This window comes from Caretta caretta, chromosome 1 (assembly GCF_965140235.1).
Source record: "Caretta caretta isolate rCarCar2 chromosome 1, rCarCar1.hap1, whole genome shotgun sequence".
NCBI lineage: Eukaryota > Metazoa > Chordata > Testudines > Cheloniidae > Caretta > Caretta caretta.
In genome coordinates this window covers 49,170,223-49,194,200 of record NC_134206.1, presented here as the reverse complement: position 1 = coordinate 49,194,200, position 23,978 = coordinate 49,170,223, and the positions used below count along the sequence as shown (strand labels likewise).

The 23,978-nt window shown below is 41.7% G+C and overlaps 1 protein-coding gene across 3 annotated transcripts in view; it reads right to left on the bottom strand.

Moving 5' to 3' along the window:
- PDS5B (PDS5 cohesin associated factor B) overlaps positions 1 to 9,512 on the bottom strand; it is a 266,958-nt gene extending 257,446 nt beyond the window's left edge. For 2 of the 3 annotated variants that reach the window (XM_048847181.2, XM_048847201.2), the window contains exon 1: positions 9,365 to 9,512. The gene's annotated coding sequence lies outside the window, so the exon portion shown is untranslated. Of the gene's footprint in view, positions 1 to 4,360; positions 4,445 to 9,364 lie in introns of those variants that run through there. The other variant, XM_075127882.1, reaches the window with a different exon arrangement.
- Positions 9,513 to 23,978: the final 14,466 nt, after the last annotated feature.

Below are 23,978 nucleotides of genomic sequence, written 5' to 3'. Positions count from 1 at the left end.
AAATTCATTTTAACATTTTGCTTTTTCCTTCCTTCCTTGGTTCAGGTCACACCAGCACAATCAAACCCTAACACAAAGATTTAGCAATAATGGTGTGTTAGTAAAGTTAACAAACAGGGTAGCGAAAATCAGAAAGCCTTAAAACTCCTATCCTAAACACCAGAGAGACATGCACTGGTATAGGCTAGAAGGAAGGGAACAGGGAGATCCCAGAAACTCCTCCATCCTCCCACATATAAGGGAAGGGTAAATCTGCTAAAAAGGGATGAGAGCAAAGAAGTGCAAAAAAAATCTAGGAGACGTGGAGAAGAAAAACTAAAAATTTTAAATTGCAGGACCCAAGATCATTCTTGAATATTGATCTCTCCTCCAACTCCACAAACAAAAATCTAGGCTTTAGAAGTATGACTTGAGTAATAAGGTACCACTGGACAGGGCCCAGTTAACCTGGCACCTCAGAATGACTAGCTTCAAATTTTTCATTTTTTCCTATAGTGAGTGCAATGCCCTCTGGCCATATAGGTGAGAGCATATAAAATTTCAATTGAATGTACAATTGAACACATCCAGATAAACATCTGGGATGGTGGCATGCATGACTGCAGGTGTTTGGCAAAGATGCCAGTAGAGTCAAGGGATGTTTAAGAGGACAGAATGATGTTTTTAAAAAATGACACTGATTAAAATATGCCACTCAGGTAAAACTATGCCACTCAGGTAAAACTAATCTGGTTCATCTTATGCCTAAACTTTTATTTAATTGTACGATGCCCAAAATACTTGTACTCCTATGCTTATTAAAATCTTGCACCTTCCTAAGTTGTTAATAATAGAAAATAACATACATATATCATACACTATGTTTTCTAATTTGCCTATTTTTCTTCAAATATATCTAAGGCATGTCTCAATTTTTATTAATTTATATATGAATACCTAAAGACCCCAATTACTACAGTCATTTTACTAGGCACTGTACAAATAAAAACTTACTTACACAGCTGGGGTAAAAAGCAATTTAGCTTAATTTGCTAAATAAAATTTAAAAAACAATTTTAATTAAACAATACAAGTTGTATGCATATAGACAAAGACACAGAGGAAAGCACAATCCCTGCCCTGATGACACAGACAAAAGGTTGACAAATGCAATATAACATAAAAATTAGTAAGGTGAAAACTCAGCACAGCTTTATCGGTTAAATGTTGTCATTTTTTGTTTTACATTTTTTTTTTAACGGGGTGGGAAAAGGGGGGGCAATCAGTAGTTAGGGCAAGGAACGGGCAAGTTAGTTAGTGAAGAGGAAGGACAGCCACAATTTGTCACCTCCTTAGCCATGATCAGCAGATAGAGTTTTGTAAGCAAAAAGAGATTACCTCATCCTGTTTCACATATCTCCTTAAGACTAATGAGCCTATGAGAACTACGAACTTAGTTTAAAGGTGCTTTTACAAAGCCATACGAGTTTATATGATTACACATAGTACTTCCGAAAAATTCTGTTTAGAAAAAACATGTGTAAAATGTTTTGAATGCTCAGAACAGCCAAACAGAAGTCTATCAAGCTTTAAAAAAAAAAAAAAAAAAAAAAGGATTGAGAACATACATGAACTTCAAGCAAACAGGTAATTTTTTCAGTAAATTATATGAGCATGAAAACATGGAACTTAAAATTAGATCTCTTCAACCTTAACTACAGAAACACTAATAGGATACACACTGTAAGATACACATGGTCCCAACTGCATCGGGCAACCTGCACCTCATAAAGAACAATACACCTCTAACCTGCTGACTCCTTCAACCTAATTCCACCAAAACCCTGAGGGGGATGCCAGAGGATTTCAGCTCAACTAGAGGTGAAAAGTTTGTGCTGGAGTAAAGAAGTGGTTATCTGGGGCCCTCCAAATTCCCCCTTCTACCCCCAGGCAGTAATATAGCACCACATGTTAATAAATCTCACTTATTAGCTTATATTAGTTCCCCATCACATGCTTAAAGCTGCCCAGATGGGAGGGAATCCACAGGTATCAGTACAAGTACCAGGCACCGGAATGGAAAAAAGGGCAATCCATCCAAAAGCCTTTGCCTCTTCAAATTAAGCAATGGGAGAAGCGCACAAATCACACCCCATAAAGAAATTCTAAAAATGGATGCTGGCAAAATTTATTCTCTTTAAAATAGATTACTCCTATACACAGGAAAACAAGGTCCCTAAATGCTTAGCCATCAGAAAGCTTCACACTCATTTCAACCAGTAAAATAATTACCAATGTCTTGCAGGCTGCTAAGAGCAAAATCATGATCGTGTATCAGTGAATAAAAAAGTCAATGCTTTTTTTAAAGTCAAAAACAGCATTTTATTTAAATCAGATCTTTTATTTAAATTATAATATGGTTCTTTTTAAAAATACACCTGCTTAAAATTATATCTGAATTTAATACAAAATAAGTTAAGGCCTAAATTTATTATAATCTGTCAAAACATTTAAATTATATAGAAAAGTGATAGACACTTTAATTAAGCATATTTATTTTTAAAGAAAGAATCAGGGAAAAACATTTAACTTGTGAGGTCAAGCTTTATGAATATGGAACAGCAGGTCATGTACTGTATTGTGAGCTTGTTTTGATTTAATAAAAATAAATCTGATATGCTGTTGTGTGTTTAATTAAACTCCAGTTACTGTTCTAATGTAGCTTGACACAAATCATGAGCAGAGAGTTAATTATCTAGTAAACAAGCAATATATCATTCATCATTTTCTAACGTACTACAAATATACAGGTTTCAGAGAAGCAGCTGTGTTAGTCTGTATTCGCAAAAAGAAAAAGGAGTACTTGTGGCACCTTAGAGACTAACAAATTTGAGCATAAGCTTGAAGTGAGCTGTAGCTCATGAAAGCTTATGCTCAAATAATTTGTTAGCCTCTAAGGTGCCACAAGTACTCCTTTCTTTTTAGAAATATACAATCAATATGAAAATATTAAGCTATATAATTGCTTAAATAGTTATAGTTTACCCTCATAGGCAGAAAAGAGATGTACCAAATCTAATGTAAATTAATCAACATTTTAATGGTTATGTCAACCAAATGTGACTACACCTTTCTTTAGAAAAAACTGAAGTACAAAGAGAAAAATTGATTTAAATTGGGGCTTTCCACTTGGTCATTTGAATCATTATTTAAATCACCTTGATTTAAATCAATCCACCCTAAGCCACCTAAAATCTTCACATTGTCACATAACAGATATGCTTAACATAAAATCAAAAAAAAAAAAAAAAAATCAAACCACAGAAAAACTTCTGCTTGTTTCACAAAGTTCACTAGGATGCTTAAAACAAAGTTTCTTCCACAACACGCACTTTTGCTCCATATTCTCAACTTACAACTTTTGCCCATTTTGTTTTTATCAAAACGGAGTTGTGTGGGATACACTTTGCCAAATCTATGGAAAATAAAGTTCTTTATTTGCAATATCCACGAAAATATATACAGAAGCAGTCTATAGACACTAAGGGCATGTCTATACTTACAGTGATGCAGCTGTGCCGCGATAGTGCTTAGTGAAGATGCTACCTACACTGACGGGAGGGCATAGATCAATACGACACTCTCTATATCGGGAGGTAGGTCCGTATAACTGCATCACTCAGAGTTGTTTTCTCCACACTCCTGAGCAACGTAGTTATACCGACATAAGTTTGTAGTGTAGACCACGGCTAAGAAAAGTAAAGCAAATAAGTTAAATTCAAAGGAGTTTTAGAACTGGACATGGAGAGTTTGTATATTTAAAGAAATGTTTGGACACTCCCTACAAATTACATGACTTGCATCCACTTAGTGCCACAAGAGTTGAAATCTCTCAATTTTTGAACAATTAAGTGTCAATTTTTTTCTTTTCTAGTTTAACTTATCTCAGAAATTGATATCAGGCTTAAATGTATTATAGTCCTCTCCAAAAGAATAAACTGGGTTTGACTGACAGAGAAGCAAAGGCTGGAACTGCTTTGAAAGCAACAGACTACGCTAACTCTTAGTACAATGGGAGAGGAGTCCATTCAATAGTTGCCCTTCCAAAGCCAGTGATAACTAGGCTTTTAGTTCACTAGTGAGGGTCTAGTCCTCTTTACATGGAAAGGTATGAGTGATAATTTAGGCAACTAGAGCACTGGGGGATTAAAAGGAGGATGATCTGGGTTCTGGACTTTAAGGACACTTGTGTTTATTTTTTCATTAAGAAGTTCATCAAGAAGTGCATCAGCAGATGTGGCACACGTATAAAAAAAAATGGCACTCTTGAGGAAAATCTGCAGTAGGACTGAAGAATTTCTCCAAGCAGTTGACTACTTACTTCTAACTTCTAAAGATGGGTCATCAGATTCTTAGATCTGCACAGAGTGGCACACATCCAACCCCCACCCCCACCGCATTGACAACTGCATATCTTATGAGACCTGCAATAAAAGGGAGGAGAGTGTAAATTAAAACAAAGTTGAGAGCAACACACACACACAATTTATATTTTCCTGCTTGAAGGACTCAATTTCATTTAAAAATTCTGATAGAAGGAAAGGAAACCCAGGAGGTTTTATCCTTTACTTCCATTTCACGGTTTCTATTAAAGTTAGGCAGAACACCACACTTTAGTGGGAAGAGCTGACATTACCAAAAAAGAGTCTTTGTGAGGGATAGATATGTATCATTTCCGTGACAATAAAATACAGTTTACTGTAAAAAAATGTCTACTCTATGCCTCAATCTCTGTCACACATACTATTTACAATGTTTATAAGACATTAAACTACTTAGTGAACCAGTTTCATCTCTTGGAACTGAATTTTTTTTTATGTTTACGTAATCCACAAACACCAAAAGACTGCATTCTCAGGTACTGCTTACGGCCCCAATTCTGTATCGGTTATGTGAACACTGACCCTTGTCTGTTAATAGTCCTAGTGATCCCGATGGAAGACCACTCTGATTCAGAAGTCTGCATTAGAAAATCTCAGATAAAATAAAATAAAAAAAAATTTAACACCAACATAACCCATCTAATTTTGATGGGGAGTTGTTGTTTTACCATCTCTCACAAAAACTACACCAAAGTTACAATCAGCTAAGGCACTAGAGCTGGAACATGCTCAATTTAAAAGCAAGGGGGCTGCTGGCAGGACATTCCCCACCAAAGGCCCCCAACTCCGGAATTCACTACTTCACCCCCCCATTTCCAGAACACCACAACTCTCGACTTTCAGGACATGCTTCAAGGCCTACCTATTTTCTCATACTTTGGAGTGGGATTGGAGAGGCAATCTGTAGGAGGAGTGAGGGAAGAGACTGGTGTTCTTTAAGAAGGCTGAGTTCTTTATGCTTTTGCATTGATTCTTTGTTTATTACATTACATAACAGGAGTTACTTTAGATTAAGTTTGTTGTAGTTTAAGTTTTTGTATGAATTGTGTACATTTTATTTTTATTGTGAAATCTTTTAGAACAGCTACTTGTATAAATCACAATATATACACATTTGTTCTTGCTAGCGAGGGATTGCATTGTTTATCTCACGCTCAAACTCATTTACCGTTTGTAACAATACTTTGTTTAAAATGCATTAAGCATACTCTACCATATTTAAAAACTAAACAGAAAATCAAAATTCCTCTGAGACCAACATTTAACCGATAATTTCACTGACCAGAGGGTTAATAAAGATACACCTTTATCTTCACATATACACACAAATATAAATGGTTTCGCTTTTCCAGGTGTGTTTGGAGGCAGGGAAGAGGAGAGAGTCCATTCTTAAAGGCCCTCTGTTCTGGCAATTCTTCTCCAGCTGATGTCTGCACAAGTCCCTCCAGAAACTGTCAATGCCACTCAAGCACTGTCCATAAAATAAGGCAACCTAACGCATTCCCCACTACTCTCACAGAGGAGGACCAGGCTGCTTAATAACCTTTTTAATACACAATGAATTTTCAGAATTTTTTACACATCAGCCACAGTTCAGGACTGATTTTAAAATAATTCTCTCAAACTTCTCACTCTTTCTGGAGTTTTTTTTGGTTATATGATTGCATACACAGACACTGCATTATTTTTACAAACCTATGAAAGGATGATGAACTGTCATATCAGCACAAAGTGCTACACACTATAACTGCCACTAGACAGTAATTTAGAACTATTCTGGAGGAGGCAAAGGATGTCTGAAGGAAAAGAATGCATCCGATGAAGTGAGCTGTAGCTCACGAAAGCTTATGCTCAAATAAATTTGTTAGTCTCTAAAGGTGCCAAAAGTACTCCTTTTCTTTTTGCGAATACAGACTAACATGGCTGCTACTCTGAAACCTGAAGGAAGAGAGACAGTAAAGGAAGGAAAGCCTAGCAAAGAATTGGGGCTCAATAGCATCAAGGAGGGCAAACAAAGAAGATTATGAATTTGCTCTCATTTTTCCTACCCTTCTTTTCCTATACCTAAAAATCACCCTCCTAATCTCCCACTTTGGATCCTCCCTCCACTCATCTTCATGCCTTCTTCCAAGTTGTCCCTTTGAAAATACTCCACTTGCTGCACAAAAGGAATATGTTGTCTCCTCCAAATCCAACCTCAGAAAACATTTCCTCCAAGAAGCCTTTCAATTATTATCACTATTAGACTTCAACACTTTTACATTATAATCATTTTACTATGTATAAATTGTGCTCCTGTCTGAACTAGGCTATAAATGTTTTCTTATACTCTTGTACAGCATGAAGTCCAATATCAGTGCTCAACAAATAAAAATAGGACAGAGAAAGGGAGACCAGAGAAAGAAGAGAAAAACAAAGATAAAACAAGAGCGAGACACAAAAAATATATACCACCAGAAAAACCTCCTGTTATCAGTCACAGATATGCAGCACTGCCTCTAGAAAATATGTACATGTGAGAGAGTCAAGAGGAATAAAGGATTACACCTTTACAACTTTCCTTTTCAAAACATTGACAATTGTTGAAATTTACATTTTTTTTATTTCAACCTTAATGATTTCTCCTAACCATCCAACTTAAATCTCTACTTTGAAGACTGACTTTTTCAAAATGTGTTTTAGCATGTGAACTTCCTACATAAGAGTCTGACATTCACACTTCCACAACTTTAGTTTATCCAGCTTCTTCTCAGACAAGACACACAGAACCACAGTTTGGTATACCAACCAATTGATATACTAGTAAAAAGTGTAAATGAAGTATTAGATATTACCATTGACCTATAAGAATAAGAAACATGGGCATAAGGGAAAATAGGTTGAATACTTAGGCACAAGGTGTAGGGCTAACTACAATTGTTTTCTCCTGCACATGCTTTCAGATGTAGGTGGTGAGCACGTGGCACATTACAGTCAAAAAGAGCACATCATTTCTTGATTCTCTAACACAACCATACATTTTTTTAGGTGGTTTGTGCATAATATATATTCAAATGTTTCACAGAATCAAAGCTTAGGGTTGGAAGAGACCTCAAGAGGTCATCTAGTCCAACCCCCTGCTCAAAGAAGGGCCAACCACAACTGAACCATCCCAGCCAAGGCTTTGTCAAGCCAGGCCTTAAAAACTTCTAAGGATGGAGATTCCACCACCTCCCTAGGTAACCTATTCCAGTGCTTCACCACCCTCCTAGTGAAATAGCTTTTCCTAATTCTACTTCAACTCCTAATTCAATTCTACCTTGATTAGCTAAGCACAATTAGTGCTGTTCAAAAAAAAAAATTAAAATGTTTTTCAACTATTCTCCACAGTAATTTAAAACAAAATACACAGAACTTGTATAGCATTTTACACATGAAATGCACTATACCAATTCTGATCAAATAGATTAGAACCTGCTGTTTTCAGGAAGAAGACTATAACTTAATTGGTTTGGAGGGAGGGAATGTGAAAATGTATGTCACTGCATACCGCCTTGAAGTCAAAGATTGAGGGGAGGGTTAGCTCAGTGGTTTGAGCATTGGCCTGCTAAACCCAGGCTTGTGAGTTCAATCCTTGAGGGGGCCATTTAGGGATCTGGGGCAAAAATTGGGGATTGGTCCTGCTTTGAGCAGGGGGTTGGACTAGATGAGGTCCCTTCCAACCCTGATATTCTATGATTTGAGATGTATTCCACTTTAAATATCCTCAATGTTTAAAATTTTCTACCTTGTTTGTTATCTATTTCACAGTTAATGAAGAGACACTGAACTTGGCAAAAGTGTCTCCCCATCACTTCATAAAGTGTTGAAATCAAATAAAGAATTGCGTGGCTTTCAGTAACTGTGTTAAACCAGAGTTAATATAACACTCAACAAGAAATAGTTATCAATAGGTAACTATTTAAAAGTCAAAACCCATGCAACTCGGAATCTCATTATTTCTTTTAGAGTAAAATCCTGTCCTGTAAAAGCTCAGTTACTGCAGTTGAATTTTCAGGTTTGTACACCATCATTTATTGTTGATTTGTTTTGAAGAACAGAAAGGGAGTTATTTGCAGCAGCATGAAGTTACAGACTCATGACCAGAGACTCAAATAATACATATTTTAAACACAAAATGTTCTTCACCTAGTAATTCAAGTGTAAAATTTCAGATGTAGTAACCAAACATCCATATCTACTCTCCCCCCCCCCAACAGAACGTGGTTAAAAAGCAGACAACATGAGGGAACGAGTTTGCTGCAAATAGTGACCCGGCAAATCCAGGTCGTCCTCAGTCACCATCTCCCGCTAGCTGAGCAGCCTCCGACCACTGGGGAGTGGAGAGTATTGAAGCGAGTGAGATGCGGTCTTTTCCCCCCTTCTCGACCTCGAGCAGCAGCAGGACGAAGGGGCTGCGGGAACCCCGGGTGCCGCGAAGCGGGGGCTAGGCCAGCTGCCCGGGGCAGCGAGGGGACAGCCAGCGCCAGGGGAATCACAATTGTTAACCCCCTCGGCACGGCTCCGCCACAAGGAGCCAGCAGCACATTGAGGGAGCGACGCCGTCCGCCAGGGACACAGCAAGAGCCCAGGCCACGGGGGAATGGGCGGGGGACGACCCACAGCACCAGCCACCAACTCCGGGGGAGGGGGCAAAGCCCCGCCAAGGTCACCCCCTCGCTGCGACCCCCCCCCAGCCAGGAAGGGGAGGGGGCGCCAAGTTTAGTATGTAGAGGCTGGAGATCGCGCAGGGGCGGCGGCGGGGGGAGGGGAGCAACTAGCGGGGGGGGGGCGCCCCCACACACTGGCCGTGCAGCATGGTCCGGGCTGGCGCCGCTCCGGCCCGACTGCAGCGGGGGAGAAAGGAAAATGGAACAGCGTGGGGGGCGGTTGGGGGTGCACAGCCGCGTTGCCGGGCTCCTTACCTCCCCTGCAGCAGCCGCCGCCGCCGCCTTTCCTTGCTGCCAGGCGGGTCCGCTCCGCGCTGCCGCTGCTCTGGGCTCGGAGAGGAGCCGCCGCCGTAGCCGCAGCCAATCGCCTCTAGCCGCCTCCCCTTCCGCAGCTCGCCCCGCTCTGCCTGTCGGCTTCAAAATGGCGCCAAGTTGTCTCCGGCTGTTCCAATGGAACCGCCGAGAGAGGCGAGCGGGCAGCAGGGCGGAGCAGCAGCGCCCCCTGCCGGCCGGCGCGGGCAGGCGGAGGGAGAGCGAGCCAGACTCACACAGAAACAACTTCCACAGCCAGGCACCTAGCCCCTCAAAGGGGTGAGACCCCGCATATCGCTGTGCAAACCAGCGCCGGCGGCTGCAGAGCAACTCAGCCATGAAGGCTGCGGAGCAGAGCCGGCTCGGATTCCCCCCACCTAAGCAACGTACAGAAAACTAAACTCCTGCTGCCCTCACAGCAAACCCTGTTTCCCCCTGCCAAGCACTAGAGGGCTAAAAAGTAAACCCGAACGAAAGCGTGATCCAGCTCTATAATACGTATTTATTGCCTGGGCGCAATAACGCTAACTTCCCGCAAGGGAAGCGAAACACCCATCCCCTAACGAAAAAGCAAAGAAGATGATAGCCCAACAGTTAGGACACCAGACTATGAATCAGGAGGAAAAGCAACAAGCTAAACTATTACAGATCCTAGCACGGAATTCTTGAACTAGCAGAATACCTCACTATAGTGACTTGGACTTTCACCAAATACAAAAAGAAAAGGAGTACTAGTGGCTGGTTAGTCTCTAAGGTGCCACTAGTACTCCTTTTCTTTTTGCGAATACAGACTAACAGGGCTGCTACTCTGAAACTCACCAAAGACAGAAAGCAAGGACCATATGCAAGAGTGGGGAGGGATAGTTCAGTGGTTTGAGCATTGGCCTGCTAAACCCAGGGGTGTGAGTTCAATCCTTGAAGGGGCCATTTGGTATCTGGGGCAAAAATTGGAGATTGGCCCTGCTTTGAGCAGGGGGTTGGACTAGATGATCTCCTGAAGTCCCTTCCAACCCTATGATTCTATTACTTTAAGCCATCAATAATCAACTGCAGGTGGAAACAGAAGGACAATCAATGCACCCTCTAAATGCAGAGAGAACTGTACAATCAATGTGACAGATGGGAGAGAGAGATACAGTCTATTCCACCCTGCAAAAGAAATATTTCCTAAAATTAGCAGGAATTATAAACTACTTATCATAGAGCAGTCATGAATAAATGTGTTTAATCTTGGGAGGGAGAGACAAGGAGAGCTGAGCAGCTCCAATGAGTGCATCACTTGACTGGAAGGAAAGTGAGCACAAATGTGATGTATAGTTCCATCTCCCAGGTAAACGCTATGAAAGAGGAGAGCCAGAATATCAGAAGAAAAAACTAACAAGTTTAAACTGCAGTTACTTTTTTTTTTAAAAAAAGGGACAACACTTTACTCAACAAGTCTGCTAATACAAAGGGCTTTGTCTAGACAAAAATAAAGGTTTTTTTACATTAGTTAACATTACCCTAGTGTAGACAGGTTTCCTAGGACTCTCCTCAGCTATTTAACACATTAAAATACAATATGTGTGATCTTCACTGAAGTTTTAAAATATGTTAAAATATACTAGCTAACAAAATTTTCTTTTATTATAGTCTAAATAAAGCCTACAAGAGTAAACTGGATCCTTCATTGCCAGAATTGTTAGTTTAATCCAGTTGCCAGGGCCAGGCCAAATTCTGGCCTTTTTTACATCTTTGCAGCTCTGTCTGCCCTGGGTTATGCCTGTTCCACCATTCTTGAAAACAAAAACAGCACCGCACAGGTATAAAAGAGGGCAACGTTTTGCCTGACAAATCTTTATTGCTGGTGATAATTTACCAAAAGTAAAGAACCTAGCTAGACTTTCAGGGCTCAGAGGAAATTTGTTGCACTCGCAGTTCAGGAAATCATTTTTACTTGCAAGCTGAACACATATGATATGTCAATAATAATTAAAATAAATTTCCCATGTGATAAGATTACTTTCACATAAGATTATTTTCCTTTTCTTTATCCTGCCCCTTTTCCCAGTCTTCTTTCTATTGTGGTGGTCCTTACCTAGATTATAAGATTTTATGGTCAGACAATCTATATTTAACTTTATTTGTTGTGTGAAGTGCTAGACATATATCAATCTCTATACATAACTGCAATTTAAATTTACATACAAGTGTAACAGTTGTAGACTCTCCAGTTTAATTGTTGATTTTTGAATCTTCTTGCCATTCCCTGTTTACAATAAAGTGTATCTCTTGCTCCTCATTCCTGGAGCAGGGAAGGGTACTTATCCCCTCCATCTGATGTCAGGATGCCTGTCAGCTATGGACAGATGTTTGGAGACTGAAAAATTGTGAGGTGGATGCTGTGAGGAAGCCTAAGTCATTTCAGAAGTTAACGCTTTTAAATAAATCCCTTTATTTTTTCTCCTCTCCTCTACCAGTGTTAATTTTCTTGTAGGGGTTAACACACAAACAAGATAAAATATCCACAGCTAGTTTACTTAGCTACATCTTACTGCTTGGTAACTCAACAGCAGTACCTTTCATTTTCCTCCAGAGGGGGCCCTTACAGCACTTCTTTTCATGAGGGTTAGCTGCTGGTTCCTCCTCAACTGTCATAGAGGGGTGCCAGAACTTGAGTGCTAGGAGTGTGACCGCACCTCCAGGCTTGATGTATTAATAGCAGGTGAATGCACGGCTTTCATCACATTCAGGGTTTACAGTTTTGTGCAATGGCGTTCAGCATCCCTGCTATAAAAATTGTCCCAGTGCCCCTGCTGTTATTCCCAACTTCCAGAGATCGTTGTGATTCTAACATCCCCTCTTCTTGTTGTAAAGGGACGTGACTCAAAACATTCAAACACTGAAGTTTGAAAAGAGGAAAATAATCACACATACCCTACTATACATGCAGCAATTTTTCTCCTCCCATTGCTCCAACACCACCCCTGGAGTTAATTTATGGCAGAAAACAGCTCCTGATGCTACAACTTCAGAGAAACCGATGAGCCAACTACCGTAAATTGGATACTTGCCCTGAGTGGTGATAATCAGCAGTACTGCCCTACCCACACAAGCTGCAGGAGGCAGCAAGGAGCTGCTGTTACCCAAACACCAGCCAAATCCTGGTGCATACTGACTGAGGCCAGTGATGAGGCTTTGCAGAACACTCTCATATGTTGCATTACATTTCTATTAAAATTACAGGGTTATGCTGCTATAGTCCCTGTAGTATAAACATGAGCTGTGTCTCAGCTCTCCATCTGTAAAAATGAGGATTATAGTACTTCCCTACCTCACAGGACTACTCTGAGAATAAATACTTTAAAGACTGCCAGGTTTTCAGATACTGTGGCAATGATCCTAAATAAGTACCTTAGATAGAGAAAGGCACATGAAGAAACACAATTCAGTACACATTCTCTTGTTCTGGCTCTTCAGTGCAAATAAGAGTAAAAAGCAGTAATAATGGTCACAGGCAAAATTGGCCCCTTTTCCTACTTACTGTAAAAAATAACAGTATCCCAGAGAGAACCTGGAAGAACACTGATTCAACTTTTCCACATCATTCTCTGGACTCTTTCCTTACTGAAATAACCCTGAACTCAGAGGACAAGATGTGTGTATACATCCAGCTGGGAAAAGTTTTCAGGTGAATAGTTTATTCCCCCCAAAAATACAGTTTCAGTAAACCTGAAACTATTGTGAATTGATCTATAGTTTCAACTGAGAAAAAGATTTTCAGGGCCATCTTCAGAAAAGAGAGTGAGCATGAGTGTGTCTGACCATCTTATAACATTAGCCCAACAGTTAGGCCTCTTGCCTGGGATATTAGAGACATAGACAAGAATGAATCCCCATTCTATAGCAGGGATATCCCCCTCCTAACCACCAAGATAGGCTATTCTGTTCTCAGTCACTCCTGTTTAAGTTGTTCCACTTTGTATAAATACATATATATTTATTGGGCCAAAGAGATAGAGAGCAAGAGAATGAGAATGACTCCATTGCCTGGTGATTAAGACATTCACCTCAGAGGTAGGAGATGTGGATTCAAATCTCTCCCAGATTCAGAGGAGGTATTTGAATCCACATCTCCTGCCTCTCTCTTTGGGCCAATGAAATATGTATTTATAAAAAGTGGAATAGTTTCTCTAGGAGATGCTGAGAGCAACCCACCTCAGAACAGCTGATAGCCGGATGATGAGGATGATTACCAGAGGGAGGGGAGACATACGTACAACCTGAAACAGACTTTTCTGATTTTCTGACAAATTCCAAATATTTTGTGAACTGAACCAAATATTTTTTCTGATTTTTCAGTTTGCTGACTGAAATGAGAAATCACTTATTTCCCCCAGCTCTGTGTATATCTATCTCCTTACCATCCTCTCCTTGAAGGCCCTACTATTCTCAATCTCCTATTTAGTTTCTTATCCTGACTTCACTACACTACAAGTGGACTTCACTACACCCATGGCAACAATCTCACTGCTCTATTTGTTTCCTCTCTCACCTTCATGACTTCTTCAAAGTTGCCCCTTACATAGAATGACACCCCAACTTCAATAGAGCAGACCCTACAGTCTCCTCATTCAAATCACTTCTAAAAATTCATTTTGTTTTATCTGTCTCTCTGTTCTACAATACAATCCAGCATTCAGGGCATAGACTATTATTCTTTCTATAAATCCAACACATTACCAGCATTGATTATACATAATACATATGTGGTCATGGTAGCTATGAAAAAATTCTTTTATTTCTGCTACCATGAAGTAAACTGCATTTATTCTGGACCTTCTGCACTCTGTCCTTTGATTCATATTCCATAGGGTAAGGGCTAGCCTTATTTGTAGGGCCCTAACTTGCTGGACGGACATAACAGGCTATGAAATGCCCCATTCTCTAGTTCAGTGGTTTTCAACCTGTGGTCTATGGACCCCTGGGGATCCACAGACTATGTCCAAGATTTTCAAAGGTGTCTGCACCTCCATTTGAACTGTATTTGGGATCCGCAAATGAAAAAAGGTTGAAAACCACTGCTCTAATTCCACAACCAGATGAAGAAAAAGGGCCAGTCTGAGAGTATAGAATTTGAATAAAAACAAAAGCTCAAGCAGCCAATTGCTTTGCTTGTGCTTGAAAGCACCCCGGTCCAAATTACTTGCTTCCAAAAGTCCAAACCTCTATCATTCCAGAACAAAATGTTTAACAGAACCTACCAAGTATGTTTCCCTCTCTCTATTGATCAGGTAAAAGTAGGGGTCTGAAACAAATATTGTCAGAAATATCCAAAAAGTAAAATTTTGTTGTACCTTTCTTCCCGTTAGTGGCTTGTCCTTTCTTTGTAATGTCATTGTGACAAGCTAGATAAGAGAATGCAAACTCTGTTCTAACATTTGTTTCCCTTCCCCTGTATCAGTTCTCTTCTTTTCCTGTTCCCTGTTATAATTATTAAACTTTAAGTGATTTGCTGTACCAAGAACTGTGTTTGGTTAGAGAAGAAGCTAAACAGGAGTAGAGATCATTTATAGAATGATACCAGCCCATTGGTATGGTTTACAACAGTTGGGAGAGGGAAGTGGAGATAGGGCCCTATATAGACAGTACTGTACCTGGAAAAGAAAAATATAGTTGATTCCTTGGACTGGTCCTATATATTTCTATACATAAATAAACAGTTGTTTATTTGTAACTTGTTTGGACTCAATTCTGTTTATAAACTTACAAAAAAATATTCATGCCTATGTGATTGAATAAGCATATAATAGTACACAGTACTGGCAATTTGGTGGTGATTTAGCAGCTTGCACAGAAATTAAATTTTCACTTTAAGTTAAAACAAGAAAATTAATTTTCTAGTTTTTATGGTTAAATTATATAGTTCTCCTCACAGTAGTGTCTTACTGGTTCTGTGGAGAAACTGAAGCAGTGACTCAGAAGTGACACATATTCACTTGGCTCAATTAAGTGTTAATTCAGAAGCTGAATAAGGAGAATGTAAATGTCAATATTAACTATTTCAAAGAGAATCACGTCAGTAGACACATCCAGCTATTCTTGCATTGTGGCACTATTTATGCTATACAGTAAAAGGGCAGAAGTCAATTGAGAGGATATAGACACATGAACTACTTGTAAAGCATTAAACTTTGGGGCTAGAGGACAAATCAGCTAATGGCAACAAAATCCACTTATTTTGTCTATCACAACCCCAGCAGCTCTCTAAATAGGGCTCTTTACAGCTGATGGGAATGTTGATCTTGCAGGACAGTTCAAATCAGACTAAGCGACTCTACCACCAGCAGCCTTTTAATACTGGTCTTTAAAAAAGTTACTATGACTCTAAAAGTTATTTGGCAGTAGATTCTCTCTCTGATTTCCTTACTCTTTCCATTTTCCCTCTTCATCTTTAGGTCCTGTCTAAGGAGAGCTGTACCATTAGAGTCCCTTATGACAAAACAATAGAAAAAGGTGCTTATGCGCTCTTCCATGTGATAGCAAGAGTAGGACTGGGTGACATACCTCAAATTGTAAGCTCTTTGGGGCAGATACTGTCTTTGCACTGTTTACAGTGCCAAATGCAGTGGGATCCCTATTAATGATTGGGATATTTAGCTGTTTCTGCTATCAAAACAATTAACAAACTTGGGTAGCAACAGCAGTAGGTGTGTTGGGTTACGGAATATTTTTACTCAAACCTTTTCCTTAGGACTTTCTGACACCAGCTTCTTTCATGGCTTCCTGACAGTTTTCTGTCTCCAACTGCCATGGAACCCTCTCTCGTGTTTTATAACTCTATTGCCATTCTGTCTCGTACATTAACAATGACAACTCCAGTTATTTACAGAGTATACAGGCGACAATATTAATTTGAACAAGAACACAGCAGTTACTATCCAAAAAAATAATAAGCTTGAGAAAATAATTGCTCCTGTCTTTACCTTCTTTCACTGTCTGGAAGATAGATGCCTTGCTGGCAGATGGGGTATTAGAGATCTAGCATACTTGGAGACTGCAGGAAGAAGTCTGCCTCTTTCCAAGATAACTGACTGGCATCAGTAGAAATGGTTTAACACAAAGTTGTTAAAAGCCCTATACTAATCTATACTACTGTACAGTTCTGTATCTGATTTCACAGTTGCTGCTACTGCATTTTTGTTTGTTTGTTGTTTATTATTTTTATGGGTGGAGCATGGAGCTATGTGTATACTTACAGTGCCTAACACTTTCCATTATAGGACTCTGTTTTCAATTGTTTATAACATTGCCAAACTTAAACTCTTTGGGCTGAAATTTTCCATGATGGGTATCTGCTTTGGACTAAACACTTTCGGAAAGTTTGAGCTAAAATGGTTCAGCTGTTTCTAAGAATGAGGTTAAGGGCAAATTGCTTTGCCCTTGTTAAAAAATTCTTATAATAATTTCACAGAAAAGATCTAGTGTCTCCCATGTTTTGGTGCAGGGACTTGAAATTTTGCAAGGGAGGCGCTAGTGTCAAGGAGGTGCTTTTGGCTGCCCCCGGGAAAATCCAACCAAATTTGGCCAAGTTATATGTTTCTGCAAAATTGAAGGTTTCACATACTCAGTAGAGGTTTGTTGGAGTCTGGCAGCATTATTCTTCACATTTTCAATCTGCACTGAGCATACTCCATCCCCCCACATCTGGCTCCTGTGTGCTGACTGAACTGACCATGCCCCATTCCATGTTTGCAAAGGCTGACTAGGACTTTTTCTGTTCTTCATAGCTATTGGGGGCTACTGAAGCACCAGGTATCAGAACTGAGAGTAGGGAAACCGTCACCTGGACTTTCTATGTTTCCCTGCTGGAACCTAGGCACCAAGAGGAGGAGAAGCAGCCTGACCCAAATGCAAAAGAGCAGCAGAAGAAGGGGTAACCAAGGTAAAGTGGAAGTGATAGGAATATGGTGCGGTGGAGTATAGGAGCAGAGAGAACAGGTACAGGAAGCAGGATGGTGGTGGGTAGCAGAAGAGGAGGATAGGGAGAGAAGCTGGGGTGGTGGTGGACAGGTGGATAGGACCAGAGAGTGATGAGGGTAGGAGTTGTGGAGGGGCTAGGAGCAGAGGAACACAGAGACAATCTAAGAGGACAAAGCAGAAGAGTCTATAACCAGTAAAGAACACTCTCTTCCAGAATCTGAAATTGAATCTACATAGAGCATAACTGCCTATTACTACTATTAGTTACTGTGTTAGCTCAAGTTGCAGAGATCTGTGCTATAGATATAAAATTCCCAACCATACCGATGATCCATATGGAGATCAATATGTTTCCCCATAATGGAGTTTTTGTTTTTTCACTTTGCTTTTTAAAAATGTAGGAAATTAAATACAAAATTACTCTTTTAACAAAATGTTAAGGTTAAAAAGTCAAGCACTCAAAAGTTAAGAAATGCCATTAGCAAAAGACAAAAAACTAACAGCAAGAAATTTTTTCAGTACATCAAAAGCGGGAAGCCAGCCAAACAATCAGTTGAGCCATAAGATGATTGAGGTGTTAAAGAAGCACTCAAGCAAGACGAGGCAATTTCAGAGAAGCTAAGTGAATTCTCTGCATTAGCCTTTACTGCAGAAGATGTGAGGGAGATTCCTACCCCTTGAGCCATTCTTTTTAGGTGTCAAATCTGAGGAACTGTCCCATATTGAGGTGCCATAAGAGAAGGCTAGGGAACAAACTGATAAATTAAACAGTAATAAGTCACGAGGACCACATGGTATTCACCCAAGAGCTGTAATGGAATTCAAATATGAAATTGCGGAACTACTAATGTGGTATGTAACCTACCATTTAAATCAGCTTCTGTGCCAGATGATTGGAGGATAACTAATAAGAAGCCAATTTTTTTAAAAGGTTCCAGAGGTAATCAGGGCAATTACAGGTAGGTAATCCTAACTTCAGTACCAGACAAACTGGTTGAAACTATAGTAAAGAACAGAATTATTAGACATATAGATTAACACGATTTGTTGGGGAAGAGACAACATGGCTTTTGTAAAGGGAAATCATGCCTCATCAATCTATTAGAATTAATTAGAATTCACTCTGGACAAGGGTGATCCAATGGATACAGTGCACTTAGACTCTCAGAAAGCCTTTGATGAAGTCCCTCATCAAAGTTCTTAAACAAAGTAAGCAATCATGGGATAAGAGGTAAGGTCCTCTCATGGATCAATAACTGGTTAAAAGATAGGAAATGAAGGGTAGGCATAATTGATCAGTTTTCAGAATGGAGAGAGGTAAATAGTGGTGTCCCCCAGTGGTCTGTATTGGGACCAGTACTATTCATCATATTCATAAATGATCTGGATAAAGGGGTGAACAGTGAGGTGGCAAAATTTGCAGATGATAAAAAGCTACTCAAGATAGTTAAATCCAAAGCAGACTGCGAAGAATCACAAAGGGATATCAGAAAACTGGGTGACTGAGCAACAAAATGGCAGATGAAATTCAATGTTGATAAGTGCAAAGTAATGCACATTGGAAAACATAATCCCAACTATACATACAAAATTATGCGGTCTAAATTAGCTGGTACCACTCAAGAAAGAGATCTTGAAGTCATTGTGGATAGTTCTCTGAAAACATCCACTCAATGTGCAGCAGCTGTCAAAAAAGCTAACAGAATGTTAGGAATCATTGGGAAAGGGACAGATAATAAGACAGAAAATATCATAATGCCACTGTATAAACCCATGGTGTGTGAACACCATGAATACTGCATGCAGTTCTGGTCATTCCATCTCAAAAATGATATGTTAGAATGGAAAAGGTACAGAGAAGGACAACAAAAACGACTACAGGTATGGAACAGCTTGCATATAACGATAGATTAAAAAGAACGAGACCGTTCAGTCTCTACTGTACTGTGTACTCAAGTGCTTACAAAACACTAACATGATCAAATCAAAATATTGTTTATAATTAAAACAACTATTTGCAAAAATTCCCTTCCACTGTTCTCTCAGCTGTACTAAGTACTACATTGTATCAATTAAAACAAATGTGACCACCCCTGCCCATAGTATAGTATCAGAATGAGCAGTCAATTTCCAATGTCTTGATTCCAGGGCGAAAATACAGTACATTTGATGGAAAATGTTAAAAAGGGAGAAGTGTTAAAATTATGTGTTTGTATTTTTGCCCTGGAATCAACACATTGACTGCTCATTCTGATACTATACTATGGGCAGGGGTGGTCACATTTGTTTTAATTGATGCAATGTAGTATTTAGTACAGTGGAGAGAACAGTGGAGGGGAATTTTTGCAAATAATTGTTTTAATTATAAATAATATTTTGATTTGATCATGTTTTTTTTAATATCTAGCAGATAGACTTTTTAAAAAATTAACATTTATGTTCAAAAGTAACCATACAACATTAGTTTTTACTTTTTTAGGGAGGAAATACTCCAGCATGTAAAATGCAGTATTAGTGCTAAAATAAGTCATCAGTTATCAATAAAAATATCATTTAACAATTATGTCACAATGGAGGCAAGTTAGATTAGGGAACCGGAAAAGTAGGATTCCTGAGTTCTATTCCCAGTTCTTAAACTAGCTTGCTTTGTGACTCTGGGCACGTCACTTAGACTCTCTGTGCTTCATTTTCTCCATCTGGAGAAGTTAATAACTGCTCATCTTTGTAAAGCACTTTGAGATCCTTGAGATACTATAAAAGGGGCATACATTATTTATTTGTAAATGTTTATTAATGCATGTTTCAATAGATAGGTTGTTGGCCTGAGAAACTGCTTTAGTCCAGATATGCATACTGTTTTATATAGTACAATGTGCATATGAATAGCTGTTCCAAAGTATCAATCTAAACAAAATTTGTATTTTCATTTTTCATTAACGATAATCATATTAAGGAAGATAAACCAACATGTTAACTGCAAATAGCTTCTATCCCCAGATGATGTATGCTTCATGATTTATCTCCTTAAATGTAGAAAATCATTCAGTATTGTAAACGTGCCCAGAGGCTTGGGCAATGGGAATATGTGTGTTTTTTTTATAAATAAATTAATAAATACATTTTTTCTAAATAAATTAGCACAGCATCAGCTTTGGGCCAGACAGAAAAATCGCTTCTACTGTGTCAGGAGACCCAAACATCATATTTGGGTCTGTTTGTATGTACATTGGGACTTTTAGTTCCTAACCAGATTGAATACATGGAATAAAGCTATTAAAAATGAAACAGTCCTCGTTAGTCTCTAAGGTGCCACAAGTACTCTTTTCTTTTTGTGAATACAGACTAACACGGCTGCTACTCTGAAACCAGTCCTAGTTTGGGTTACCTCCTACACCTTTGACCTATGTCAATATTTATTATATTTCACAGTACTGCAGATGTTCATAAAAGGAACACATAAAAAGACAGATCCCTATTCTGTGAATTTACCATCTAACAATATGTCTATATCTCAAATGAAGTTTACACCTGAGGGCATTCTCCCCCTACAAAATTAAAAATTCTGAGTACAATATTTTAAAATTTTGCAAACTTTTGCAAGTTTTATTTGTCAATAAATAAATGTAGAGGCTCCAGCATTGCAGTGGGGAGCATAGGCCACTGGCTGCATGAAGGTGGGAGATCACCCTGAAGACCCCCCCATCCCCACCCTTGGGACATGATTTAGCCGTGAGGCTGCACCTGACCCTACCACAGCACGAGGCCTGGGCCTGCCCCTCTGCACCAGGCATACCAGGTGTGTGGCAGGCAGGCTCAACCAGGCAGGATCCAAATGTGAAGGGGCTCAGTGTGGGGGGATACAGCTGTGGGGTGAGAGGGTTCTTGTGGGACAATCTGGGTGCATGCAGCTCATTGGTGGGCCGAGGTGTGGGGAAATCTGGATGCACAGAGGCTTGTTGGGGGGGGTTCCAGGTGCAGGGGCAATGGGACTCTGCAGGGGCTTCCAGGTGAAGGTGGTTGGGGCTCAGTGGAGGGATCTGGGTGCTGGGGGAGTGGGGCTTGGTGGGGTGGAGATCTGGGCACAGCTGGTTGGGGGTCAGTGGTGTGGGTGTCTGGGGACTCAGGGTGGTGTGGGAGGGATGGAGCTCATCAGGGTGGGAGTTTGAGTGCAGGGAGCTCAGTGGGGAGTGGTCTGTGGTGCAGGGGTGGGGGTCCAGAGTCAGGAGGTCTGGTGCAGGGGGGCTCCAGATGCAGGAGTTGAGATTCAGTTGGGTGGGGCTCAGGTATGGAGTGCTACATATGGGTGTACAGGGTGAGGCTTGACAGGGGAGTCTGGGTATGGAAGGTCTGGATACAATGACTCCTCCCCACCAGAGCTGAAGAGTGATGGGGGCAGGAAGGGGAGTAGAGGATGCTGAGCTTCCTGCAGGTGGGGGATGTTTCTGGGTGTGTGTCTGATACAGCCCCAGCCACTCCTTGCAGGGGAAGAGGAGGTCCCGTCCTCTCCTGCCTCCAGCCCAGCCGGGACTAGCAGCTGATCCCAGCTCAGAGTAGGAGCCACTGGCTTACGTGTCCCCAGCCCCGTGGTGATTGACCTCTCCGCTGGCTGTTCCAGGTGCCTGAAACAATGTATCTGTATGGCTAGGGAGTGATGCATGACTGCTTTTGCAGCTTCCCTTTGCTTCCCTGTCAGAAAGTCATTTTTCTGTGGGGAAGCAAAGAAATCTGCAGGGGACATGAATTCTGCGCATGTGCAGTGTTGCAGAATTCCCCCAGAAGTAGAAGTTGTAGTTATAGACAGGTAGACATACCCATGCTACTTTAATCTAGCTAGCACAGTTAACAACATTAGTGAAGATGCAACAGCACAGGCTTCAGCGTAAGTTAGCTGTCTCCATACAAGCCCAGCAGGTGGGTACTTGGATTGCTGGCCCTTGCTGGCCACTGCATCTTCACTACTATTGTTACCCGCACTTGTTAGATTAAAGTTAGAGTTGCTATATCTGTGTGCTACCATTACACCTTAATTTGCAGTGCAGACATACCTGAAGACCTCAGTCCTGTTAAGCCTTACAAATATATTAACCATGTGCAGCCCTGCCCCTGTGCCTGCTGGAGCCCCGAGCACCCCCCGCCCTGTGGCCAAAGGAGTCTCTACCCGATGCCCACCCCTGCTGACACCCCCATCGCTGGGCCAAGCTGCTAGCCCTCTCCCCCGCCCCTCCCAGTGCCAGGCTGAGTGGCTGGGCCAACTCCTTCCCTCTGCTGGCCACAGAGCTGCTCCGGGCCTCCAGTGGGCCCGATCTCAGGGGATCCTGCCTGCAGGAGATGAGCCCCTGGTGCCCTGCGAGCTTCAGGTGGAGAGGGAGGGTAGGGCCTCAGGGTGCAACATGGGCGGGGCCACATCCTGGGTCAGGTAGTGTTGCCAACTTTCTAATCACACAATACCAAATACCCCTGCCCTGCCCTTTCTCTGAGGCCCCACTCCCCGCTCACTAGATCCCCCTCCCTCCATTGCTTGCTCTTCCCCACCCTCACTCACTTTCACCAGGCTTGGGCAGGGGGTTGGGGTATGGGAGGGAGTGTGGGCTCTGGCTGGGGTTGTGGGCTCTGGGGTGGGGCTGAGAATGAGGGATTTGGGATGTTGGAGGGGGCTCCGTGCTGGGGCAGGTGGTTGAGGTGCAGGGGGGTGAGAGCTTCGTCTGGTGGTGGGGCTGAGGATGAGGGGTTTGGGGTGAAGGGAGGGGGGCTCCGGGCTGCAGCCAAGGGGATTGGAGTGCGGGAGGGGATGTGGGCTCTGTCTGGGAGTGTGGTCTCTGGGGTGGGACCAGAAAGGGGGTTGGATTGTGGCAGGGGGTTGAGGGTTCCAGTTGGGGCTGGGGCCAAGGATGAGGAGTTTGGTGTGCAGGAGAGGGATCTGGGCTGGGCCAAGGGGTTGGGGTGTGGGGGGGTGAGGACTCTGACTGGGGTCATGGGCTCTGGGTGGGGCCAGGGATGAGGAGTGTGAGGTGCAGGAGGGGGCTCTGGGCTGGGTCAGGGGGTTGGGGTATGGACTCCAGCTGTGGGTGTGGGCTCTGGGGTCGACCAGGGATGAGGGGTTTAGGTTGCAGAAGTGGGATGCGGGCTCCGGCTGGGGGTGTGGGCTCTGGGTGGGGCCGGGGATGAGGGGTTTGGGTGTGGGAGGGAGTGCAGGGTCCTGATGGTTCTGACCACGGCTCCGAGGAAGCAGCCTCCAGACCCCTGCAGTTTCTAGGCACATGAGTGGCCAGGCGGCTCAGTGTGGTGCGCGCTGCCTTTGTGCCTACTGGCATCACGCCATGCAGCTCCCATTAGTCATGGTTCCCAGCCAATGGGAGCTGCAGAATCGGTACTCAGGCGAAGGTAGCACACGGAGCCTCCCAGTCCTCAGCCACCCCAGCGCCTAGGGCTGCAGACACTTCTGGCAGCCACACAGACCTAGGGCAGGCAGGGAGTCTGCCTTAGCCCTGGGCCTCTGCTGCATCATCAACCAGACGTTTAATGGCCCAGTCGGCAGTGCCGACAAGAGCCACTAGGGTCCCTTTTTTACCGGGCATTCTGGTCAAAAACCGGACGC